Genomic DNA, 12,534 nt, shown 5'->3' with positions numbered 1-12,534 from the left:
ATAACTTCGATCAACAATTTCCTCGATCTCGTCTAGCCTGTTGCTTCGTGACGATATGCAACCGCGAACCGGAAATTGGCGACAACGAACAGTGTTACGCCCTGTACCGTGGGAGTGTGTAATCATTTTTTCCGGGAGCGTCCGCGCTGCCATTTCGAGTGCAGTCGCCATATTAAACAACCCCGCGACGCACGGTTCGAGCATTTAACGTGCGGCGTCCTATCCGCTTTTGCATTACGGTCACGAGCCAACCTTTCACGGTTTCACGGCTGTTAGAATCGTAACAGAGACAAGACCTGGGCCTCTTCCAGGTTCGACGCGGCGCGTGCTCCGGATTGTTAGTGTTGCTTTTAACAGCGGAAGGGAAATTACTTTCACTCGTTCTTTTTTTCGACTGCCTTCTTCGCCGCGCCTCCGATATTGTATTAAAACCGGCCACGACGGCTTCTACTTGTCGTAACCATACAGAATCCCATAACTTGAAAACCACTTCCCGTGGTAATTGTATACAACCCGGGGCAAATAGACAGCACTATTCATGATTTATAGCACTATCTATTTTCAGTAAATTTTTGCACCGTCATTTACAAAATGCCATTTTTTGATACTATTTGTAGAAATGATATGGTCTATGTAAAAAAAACGTAACGTGTTAAAAATCATATAGTCTTCAGTGATGGTTATAATTATACCATCTTTGGTTAAAATGATCTCTGTTTAGTAAAAATTAGAGTTTAATTTACTTAGAATTAAAAGAACAAGAATCAATTATTTTCTGTGATACGATTTTAACCAAAAATGGTATGATTATAACCATCACTGAAAAATATATGATTTTTATGTGTATCAACGTAGCTTTAGTTTCTTTAACGTTACAATCAAAACTTTGTTTTAATAAAATCTTTCAAAATGATACGATAAACATATATAGATTAAATAAAATTGAATTTGTCTAGTCCATATAATTTTATTTAAAAGGGAAGCATTTTTAAAGTAATAAATTAGGATAAAATGATAGTACATTTAGTTAAAAATTATGTACAGCAATAATTCAGCGAACAATATTTAATGCTTAATATTTTTAGGCTCTTCATTTATATTTAATAACAATTATCATTTTCTTTGGCAAAGATTTATTTAAAGAAATACCTTAATTGTTTTTTGTTCCAATTGTTTCATCTTGGATATACTTTTTAATAAATTAAAAAAAATCTTGGTTTTAATATTAAATAAATAAAAATGACGTTACTTTTTATAGTTTTTAACCATTTCCTACAGGAAGACTAGGTTATCTTTCAGAATTAATTAAAGAAAATCACATAAAGTAACTTTTTGCAATGAATTCCAGTATGATTCAGTACCGCAGACTCATTTTTGCATCATGCTACAGTGAATAGTGCGTGTTGTAGACAACGCTGAGTCACTTGCTGATAACATAGAGTATCTTGTATAATTTATCATAAAATTAATTGCTATAAGAAGCGGTCAATCGAGAATTCAATCGATCGATCCCATTCAGAAGTGCCTGCCATAAATCGATTGAACATTATTCTAGATTCAATAATTAACTTTTAATGTCATTGATCAATGTTGTTGCAACATTATGGACGACTACTATACGATTAAATTCAAAGGACTTAGTAGAGTTAGATATTTGGAAATAATTCCATCACTGTCATCTTGCAATTATTATTATTATTTTTTTGTTATATTATATTATCATTTTTATGTTACATTATATTATTAATGTATATGTTATATTATTATCTTCCAATTATTATTATTTTTGCAAAACGATATATTGTTACGGCGTCTTGTCTAAATCATGTCTTTATAATATAATGCTGTCTTATGATGAACGACATGTCAAAAAACAATAGAAAACAAGGAGTTTCTTTGTAGTTGTTACACTGATAGACAGTCGTGAGTCAAGATCGAACAGTTCAAATCTTGTTCGTGTTGCACATATTAGTTGTGAATATGCCACGTAAAGGGAATAATACCTCGTTTAATGTACGCCAACTTGTTATTTATCATCGCGAAAAAGGAAAATCGTATAGAGAAATCGGAATATTATTAAATTTGAGCAAGAGCACTGTTGCGGACGTTGTACGAAGATATAACCGTAAGGATAGAATTGAATCTATCCCTCATAAAGATCGCCCAAAGTTACTTAACGATCGCGATAAACGTAATATTATTAAGAAAATAAACGTAGACCCTAGTTTAAGTGCCACAAAATTGACAGCAGAGTTTTTTGAGAAAACCGGCGAGAAGATTCATCCCGAAACAGTTCGCCGGATGCTTCATGAAAATGGATATCATGGCAGAGTTGCCCGAAAAAAGGCATATGAGCCGTTCAGTGCACACATCGACTACTCCATAAAACAAAAAGTCGAGAAACGCGATGAAATGATGTACATTGATTTTTAAAATTCCTGTTATAACATAGATTCACATATATAATGTAGAATGAATAAATACAGATATAGCTTTCATTTAACGTATAATTTAATGTATAAAATTAATATTATTTAATGTATAAAATTAACAAGAAAGAATAGCTAAAAAGAAAAAAAGAAAAAAAAAATTTTGCCGTTTAATGGTGTTAATCTTTATTATTCAGGAAAGTTATTATAAATATAAAAAGTTATGACTATACCAAGTGCTTTGACACTTAAATTTAAGATTTTTCAAAAAGTGGAGTTAATCGATGTGTGCACTGGGCGGCTCATATGTATATTAACGCTATTAATCGAAAAAAGCGAATACTCTTCACTAAAAAATACACTTCTAAAGAAGAAACATGGTGGAAAGGTGTAATTTTTGCAGACGAAAGCAAATATAATATTTTCGGATCCGATGGACACAAACTTATATGACGTAAAGCTAATGAAGAGCTTCTTACTAAAAAATTTAAACTAACGTTGAAACACGGTGAAGGAAGAGTTTGGGGTTGTGTCTCAGCTGCTGGAGTAGGTAAATTAGTCTTTATTGATGGAATTTAAGACAAAAATAAATATTTAAATATTTTGAAACAAATTTATTAAAAAGTGCTATTACTATGAACATTCGTAACAATTTTAAATTTTACCAAGATAATGATCCCAAACATAAATCACGTATAGTTCAAGAATATTTATTATATAATTGCCCAAAAGTATTGAAAACTCCTCCATAATCACCAAATCTAGATCCGATTGAAAATTTATGGGATTACTTAGATCGTCGAATCAGAATGTCGCCAATAAAGTCCAAACAAGAATTAAAATTACGATTAACCGAAGAATGATCATGTATTCCATTAGAATATTTAACTAAAATTATTTCGAGTATGCCTGAACGATTAAACCATGTAATTAGGCAAAAGGGCAATCCAACAAAGTATTAATATCAATTTATTTTTGTTAAAATATATGTATATCCTTAATGATCAGATTATAATTTGTAAAGTGTCCGAATATTTTTGCGACGTCAAAATTAAGCACTAGTTCATTTAATATCATTCAATTTAATATCAATTAACAATGAAACTATACAAATTATGTAAGTTAAACTTATGTTTGTAGAATCTAAACTAAGTGTTCTGACTTATTAAAAAACTATAAATTCATTAGTTCAACAAAGAGTAAAAATACGGAGTAAAAATTTCTCAAATGCGATGGTGTCCGAATATTAATGCGGCCCACTGTATCTAAACTAAGCAATATATTAGCAACACCATCTCTTGTGAGAATCGACATATTAACTGAAATATACCTATTAATACAATTCAGTATTGCGATGCTATAAATAAAATGTCGCAACACGTTACGAGTAGAGTTAATGAAATTCGCAACGATATAAATAATGCTCGATCGTTACACCGTTTCGAGTATCACTAGGAAAGGATGTTCCAAATCCGCCAGCCGATCTAGATATCCAGCTTTCCTCCGAGAAAGTAAATTGTTTTAAACGCAGCTGGAAACTATTTTCGCCCGGATCCGATAATTGGCTAATTTAACGAGCGCTGGAACTCCGATCGCATTTGTTATCAAGTTGCGATGGACTTCCCTCGATTTTCCATGCACACTTTCTGTCGCGATCCACGGTAATTTCCTTAATTGATGCCGGCGCAATCAACATGGACGGTAATTGCTTCGACAAACATTAATATCGCCGCGAAACCGATCGAGCCACATTTACAAAGTGCGCGTTGCGCTATCCGACGATCGTCGATCCGGATTAGAGATTCGGTGAACGATGTTTGCGAGAGCGGCGAATTTGTTTAGCAAATATATGGTACAGAGTTTGATAACGATGATGTAAAAGTAGAATTATTTTGGGACCATCGAATAAATATAAGAATAAACTTAGGACTGATCGTTCTCAGGATATGCATTCAATTGAAAATAATTAGCACACTGCGAAACTATGCAAAGACAATTTCTTATATGCATAATTATTTGCATTTTTTGCTTGCGATATAATTTATAGAAATCTGTTTTCCTAAATGATTTTGTCCTGACTCGATGTAGATATTTTAAACGATTTTGGAGGAATAGATTGTAGGATATTAAATAAATGAAGATCAGGTATTAGACAGATAGCACGAGAACAACGTATCGAATGTCGTATGAATGTCCTAGAAACGTCCTGTGTTACGAATCAAGACGTTTTTTATACTTAAAAGAAATCGCCCACAGTGCTTTGAATAATTATAAATTCGAAGTATCATTTATGTATAATATATAATATTTAATTCATTTAATAAATATTACATATAACATATAATATTTAATTCATTTAATAAATATTATATATAACATATAATATTTAATTCATTTAATAAATATTATATATAACATATAATATTTAAGAAAATGCCAATGCTTTGTAAAATATAAAATCGATGAATAAAGTAAATTGCATAACGACTCATTACGAATGTGGTGTAAATTACAATAAATATGCAATATTAATATCATATGTTAATATAATTTAAGTAATATTTAATTTTTCGTAATTGAAACATGATTTTTGCAATTGACTAATTATGAAAATGGTGTATGTCCATTTACGGTCCATTTATATAATCAAATGCCGTATTAATAAATTAGTTGAAACATTGTCAGACTTGATTAATTTATATTAACATGATCAACCGTGACATAATTAATTTACATATTTAAGCTGACTAATACGCTAACCTTTCTTTTCCCGAAACAACAGAAAAAAATTTACTTGCACCACTATCAAGCTAAACGGTCCATATAATGAATTTAAAATTGCAAAATCCACTCGAAGGTGTTGAAGGTAGGAGTCCGTGGCTCGCGGAGACGCCTCGCGGTTGAAATGGCTCAAGTAACAGGTACTCTTCCTTAATAATCCTTTCACGCCGGCTGACCATGGACATTATCTACTTTAACTGGCCGTAAACCCACGTTCTTGCCTGGGCAAGGTCCTCCTTCAGGATCGAGCGACTTCCAAGCGTTCCGAGTCAGTAAGAAGCGAAAGAAAAAGGTCTGGCCAGGGCTCTTTGAAAGATCGTTTCCGTTAAATGGATTAGAGACCAAGGTTTGGCAACGCACTATTATTCCCCCGCGAGCCAAGGATTCCTTTCGTAACGCGCGCTGCCGCCGGAATCCTCACGCGAAACGGCAACCATTATTATTTATAGAAACGCTTGTAATAGTTATACGTGGCTTCGTTCGGATCTCAGACCCGTGACCTACGAACGAGACCGGGATTACTATCTTTATGTCATGGACAGGGAAGAATGCAACGATTGATACGGATCTAACTCGCGTTGCAATTTCGCGGAATTTGTTCTCTCCCCGTCGTTTCGCCAACGAAACTGAATACAAAGGATCCTCCGCTTTATCCGGGCTTTATCGTGTACGAGATACATTGACTTCTGTTATTATTTGAACACTTTTGTGAAACGAAATAACTTTTTTCAAAGTGGGCTAGACGATTTGAATTTTTCTTAAATAGAGGGATTAGATAACAATACGTGTACAACCCGTAGCAGAAAGTTTCCAATAAAAACTGTTTGACACAAAAATTTTACTGCCGAGAAAACTGCCGTGTTTGGGGATATTAAAATGTTATTGTGTATAATTAAAATCGATCAGAAATGTAAGGCAGTTTTATAAGAAATAATTAACCAGAAAATAACACAATATAGAGGAGAAACAAAATCTGCAATTTGTAGTATATATAGTATACCATATATGTATGTATCATGATTAAACTACTTTGTTAGAGTTTGCTTATTACTTAGAATGATAAAGCAAGGTAAAAAGCTCTCGTTTTTTTAAATTTTTTAATATATTGTATTATCATTTATTATTCAGAGTTCATAATTTAAGTAGATAGCCTAAAATAATATTATAAAATATTCTAATATTTTTGTGCATGCTGAATATTTCATCGACATCAATTGATCCTAGAACGACACTGTAGGGTTGCCGGTGACTCCATAACATTTTTAAATTGTATGCAAACATATAAATAAATACTGAAACATCGAGGTTTTTCTTATTCTACTGACATATTTTATGTTTAGAAAATGAAAAAATAATATTTTGATTATTAAGATTTTGTTATGAATCGTCTGCAACCCCATGATGTCACTTGTGTTGAAAAATGAAAGGGGGTTGGTCTAGGGTTATTGTAAAAATTACAATAAAAACTACCAATTTTAGCAACTGCAGATTTCGTACAATTTTTTATCAATCGTGAACTACGATTTTTGACAATCTTTAATTTGTTGTAACACTCTACAACATGAACTGATTTCAATAAAATTTTCAGTATATGCGTATGTTACCGAAATCTGTAACAGACATTTTAAAAAATTTTGTTACAGGCTCACATAAAAATGATAGAGACGAAAAATTAAAAAATATTTTTGCCATTCCAAGTAATAGTCTTTAGTATAGTAAAGTATAGTATTTAGTATATTAAATTTTTGTATACTTGTCTCTAGTACACTAAACTTTGGTACACCTATTTCTAGTATAGTAATTACTCTATCATTAAAAAAAAAGATCGAGGCACATAGTTCAGTTCGAAAAAAGTCATTACGTACCGGATAATGTACGGTTTCGCTTTAAATCGTCAGCTTAAATCCGTTCTACGAAACGTGTTTATGACTCTCAAAAATGAGCGTCCAAAGTCCTCGAATTAATGTAAACATGCTCGCTTGAGCTGTTGCGTGAATTAAAAAAACCGCTTTCGAAATGGTCTACATAGGACCATATTGTGACAAGAGCGCAGAATGATTTCTGTGCAACGCGAGATTGTCACAATCGCGAATAAAAGAAAACGTCTGCGCAACGCGTGTCGCAAACGACGAAAAAAAAAGATTCATAATAATTCGACGATCAGCGGGTCTAAGGAGTCGTGAAACCTCGAGCTGAATATACAGGACGGAAAGCGTTCGTTTTTTTCTGTGTTTTTTCGATGTTAGTTATGTAAACAACGGACAGACGAAGGCGCGGTTAATTAAATGGAAAGAGTTCGGGGAAGGAAGCGACCGTACGGGGGAGAAAAGGGGGACGGCAAAAGAGGTCCGTTTTCCCATGTGGTCCGCTCTTGACCGACATTACCGATCCGCAGCCAGCCGGGCGAAATCGTTGCCGTTTTTTAACGTCGCCTTTGCATAACAACCGCTCGATGCGACGCTGGAACACCATCGCCATTCGTTCAGCTAGACAAACGAGCTTTGTTGCGGGTATTGTTGCATCATTTCGGCGGGAATCGGTAGAGCAGACCACGCCCTTTACGACGAAGCTTCGCGTACTAACACGTGTGAAACGAGTTTCATTCATCGAGGTTCGGTGTCGTCGCTTTCGGGCCATCGGACAATTGATTTTCAACATTCTGTAAACATTTCGAGGTTATCTCCGCGTACAATTGTTCGCAGGAAGCTAAGGTATCGTATTACATTGTTTGGAATGTATTGCGAGCAAGCTAAAGTATAAAAATAAATGCGCAACTCGGAAATATTTAAATGAATCAAAATTGTCAGTAATTTGATGTAATTTAATGTGAAATCAATAAAATGGGAATTTGGAACATATTAAATGATTAAGGGGATGGATATTGTCCAAAAATTGTGGATTTAAAGGGAATATAAATTAGTGTTGGCAGAAATTTTATTTAGACATTGAGTGACAGATAACGAGTCAAGTATTTATTTGATACTTTTATTCAATTAAATGAAAGTTTATATCGAACAAATTTTATTTATATAACAATTCTAGCAAGAATTTATTTCTACAGGAACTAAATTGAAAATAATTGATTTAAATATGAATTATAGGATGTAGTGTTTATCTAGTTGATTACTTTCTTTCATGTTAATTTTTGTAATTAACTTTTTAGTGAACTGATCATTGACGCATGATTAAGTAACCTTCCTTTGGATGCAAAGTATCTCTCAAGATTGAGATTGTTGAATGCTTAAAAATTGTGATAATAATTTGCGAATATTTTTACAATATTTATTTAGAATTAAAAGCTGTAGAATTATTCGTATAAACAAACATAATAATTGATAACGAATTATGAATGATTCGAACAAAATATTCGACTAAAAGGATATCATTTGAATAATTATTTTACATAAATATGTACTCGAAATAATTCGAAGAATGCTCAACTACTTACAATAGGGCAATACAAATATTTTCTTAATAAATAATTAGTAATGGTATTATAGGAATCAGAAATTTCTTTTGTTCAACGTAGAGAGTAATATCAATGATTACTTCTTCAAACAATTTTAATTTTAATTTTAAGAAGTAATCATTGATATTACTCTACGTTGAACAAAAGAAATTTCTGATTCCTATAATACCATCACTTAATTCAATTAATAAAATTAAGCGATTCCAGAAATCCTTTGTTTTCCTTGATCACTCCTCCATAGAATATTCATGGTATGTAGTTAGTTCAGTCTTTCAACATTAACGCAATACCCGCCATTGTCCTTTTTAAGAACATATACATATTAAAATTTATAATATTAATCTTTATTATGTTTGCAATAATTTATTCGGTCAATGTCCCAAATATGGGACAGGAAATATTTCTAAAATTTGCAAATAAATAATAATAATAATAATAATGATGATCAATTCAGTTTAAATAAGTTTAAGTATAGTTATGTTGCATATAGATATTATTATAATTATATTGATTTTTGAATTGCGGCGGTTAATGGGTTAACAAAACCCTTGCGAGCCGCGGCGTCGACCTCCTCTCCGATTTCAATTAACCTTGTCATAGGAAAAATTGTTTCGACGGCGCAAATTTTTTCATAGGGCTCCAAGGTCCGTATTGGATAAAGCCGACCCTGACAAAACTTCGCGTTAAGTGTCAAGAATCGAAAGAGAACGTGACCAGCCACGCGTGACCCTCTCACGCGTTCGGCATCGATGTTTTGAAAACACTTAGTGTCTGACATCCCCTTGGAACAGGAACCTTGCGAAAATACCGTACAATATATGGCAATGTGTGGGGTAGCACCCTCCATTTAATTTCGTTTTCGTAAATCTTTTAACCTGCCCACGAATATTTTTCAGAATTTCCCTTGCCAAATCCTTTATCCTTTTTTTTATTTAAACGAAATTCCCTTTTATGTGAAAAAATAAGTATTAAACGGTATTTAATACTTGTTGTCCACACTCCTGTGATTTCAAGGTTAGCTTTTTTTACAAATTTCAAACAGAATGTTTTACTTTGCATGAAATATTATTATATTATTTATTATTACTGCCTTCAGTCATTTCAGCTTATACAAAAGGCTGCAATATTGTACATTGTATAGTTAAATGTTACAATCCATTAAAAAGTGATATATAAGTTTCAGGTCGAAAATCATTACTTATTAATTTTTAATTTTTTAGAAAGATTAATTTTTTGAAAGGATCTCAGAAAGAATAATTAAAAGAAAGAATAATAATTAATCTCAAGTTTCAATAGATTTCGAATTAATAAATTCGCGACCGCTTACGTGAATTCACGTCATTTTAAATTCTATTAAAGCAAGTATAGCAAATATAATAATTATAACAATTATAACAATTATAAAAGTCTGTTTATTTCAAACAGCACATAATTTCAAAATCAAATGTTTCAAAACAAATTTTATCATTTTTGCGATCTATAGTCTATTAATTAATTTTCAGACTTTTGTAAAGATTTCAGATAGAATATATTTAATTTTATATGAAACATTCTGAAATAATTTATTTGAAGGCCCAATAGTTCCAAAGTTAATTTTCTAAAACGTTTTAGAAAGAATGTTCTATTTTGCACTAAAATCTGCAGTCTAATAATTAATCTCGACGTTCAGGGGAAACATAATGAACATATCAAAATGTTTCAAATAAAACATTTCACTTTACATGACAATCTACAGTCTATTAATTAATCTCTGTACTCGTCGCTTCCAAGACTAATTTTCCCGATTTGTTCGAAAAGCAACATTTATTTTGCACAACGATTCGCAGTGCAATAATCACTGGTACAGTGATTTCGAATGAACTTTTCCATAAGATTTGACACACGCCATTAAAGTGGATAACGATTCGAGGCACGGGTTGTCGAAAAGAATGGCGTTTCTTTTCCCCTATTTCACACGTGTTTAATGCCGGGCGAGAAAAAGAGTCTGGCGTCATTAGCGCCGAGGGAATTATTTCGCCGACGGGACGATTGCATCGGGTGCAAGATCGCTGCGCCGTACAAAAGGCATATTACCTATGCGGAGAAGCGAACAGGCGAGCTTTGTTCCAACGCTCCTAATCATTACGACACTTCCTAACGTAACGGAGGCGGCCACGCCTCTCGCGCCTCGCGTTCCTCTTCTTGCCAAATTAATTTCTTTACTCGACTATCCATCTCTACCGTCTCGCCAGCACGATGCGCAAGAAAATCGTCGATTAATTCGACGACCTGGATCGAGACACCCTTAACCCCTTGCACTCTAATAACGAGTCAGAGTAGTGATAAAGATTTCATGCATGGCCTACTAAGTATGAATATTATTAATTTATTTCAAATCGAAACCAAATTTAATTCTTCTGTTAGCAAAGTATGGAAACGAAAGTAAATAAAGACAATACAAGAACTAGGAATTGTCTAGTCCTATTAAAGAATGTATTAAAAACGAATAAATGCTAATTAACGCAGCATGAAGGAATCATAGTGCAAGGGGTTAAGGAAATGTTCGAAGCCGATAAAAATTGCTGGCGTGAATCTTTGCCTATAGTTTCTATTTTTATGGAGAAATTGTAGTTATATGACTATACATAGTTATATTAATTAATTATGTAATTATGGCACTGTCATTTGGATCTTTCACTTGTGCATCTTTCTAGGATCATTTAGGATGAACCCCTACAAATTGCATAAATATTAAATTAAATTAAATAATAATAAAATAAATTCCACAATGTATAAAATGCTTCAGGTTATATAAAAAGAAAATATTTGCTCTAAGTCTGGAAAAATATTTTGGATTTCCAGTTAAAATGTCTCCGACAGCAAAGGGTTCAAACTTATGGTATATAACCATACACAAAAATAGTGAAATCAATGCAGTGATGCTGTTTACGTAAACTAAATAAAACAGTTATAAATATGTCACTTCATTGATTCCATTTTTTTTTTACGTTAAGGTATTTGTCTTGACACGAGCTATGATAATATGTGAAGTAAAAAATACATTTATCATACTATTTAAGAAAATGAAGGCGATGTTCATTCTGATGCGACGCCATCAATATTTGTCGAGAATCTGTTATGTTAATAATGAAGTTAATAAATTACAAAGGTCAATTTTATTGTCAACCCCTTGAACTACGATTTTTTTTATGCCTTCATTAGCACTTATTTCTTCTTATAGTTTACTTAATTTACCAGACAAGTTTTATTCCATGTATCGTCTTTAGCTATTCACGTTTCGAAACTTTGATAACAGAAGAAACTAAATATTAATTCGAGTTAGAAGAAATTAATAAAATTCATATTTAGTAGATCTTGCATGAAATCTTTACCACGAATCTAACTCGTTATTACAGTGCAAAGGGTTAAATAGAAAATTTATAGAAAATTAATAGAAAAGTCTTTCCTCATTCTAAAAAATATAAAAAAATTAAATATTCACGTCAATATTTACCTCAACGATCTTAGCAAATATTTAAAAAAAAATTAACTCAGTACTCGAATAGTCAAGCGTGATAATATAAGGGAGAGTTGCCATAATCGTACCACTTAAGCAAATTTTAAAAATGTGTAAAACTGATAATCTTATTTATATAAGTAATTATTTAGAGTAATACGCTGACACGTTATTGAATCATTTTTTAACTTTATAAATGTGTAAAAGGACTTATTATTTGAATTCTCAAAAAAGTTGAAAAAGTACGATTTGGCAATCTATATCCTAAATCATACCTTCGTTATAACTTTCATAATGTAATACCTTTAACTTTTACAATTACATAATTGAGTTTATTGCTTCAAATTGGAGTATACTTT

At 32.3% G+C, this 12,534-nt stretch overlaps 1 protein-coding gene across 3 annotated transcripts in view; it reads right to left on the bottom strand.

Annotated features, from left to right (window-relative positions):
• Cdase (neutral ceramidase) overlaps positions 1-12,534 on the bottom strand; it is a 106,120-nt gene that overhangs the window by 36,030 nt on the left and 57,556 nt on the right. The window lies entirely within an intron of this gene.

Source organism: Augochlora pura, chromosome 3 (assembly GCF_028453695.1).
Source record: "Augochlora pura isolate Apur16 chromosome 3, APUR_v2.2.1, whole genome shotgun sequence".
NCBI lineage: Eukaryota > Metazoa > Arthropoda > Insecta > Hymenoptera > Halictidae > Augochlora > Augochlora pura.
Note: the sequence above shows the minus strand (reverse complement) of the source record. Positions and strands in the feature narration are given on the sequence as shown.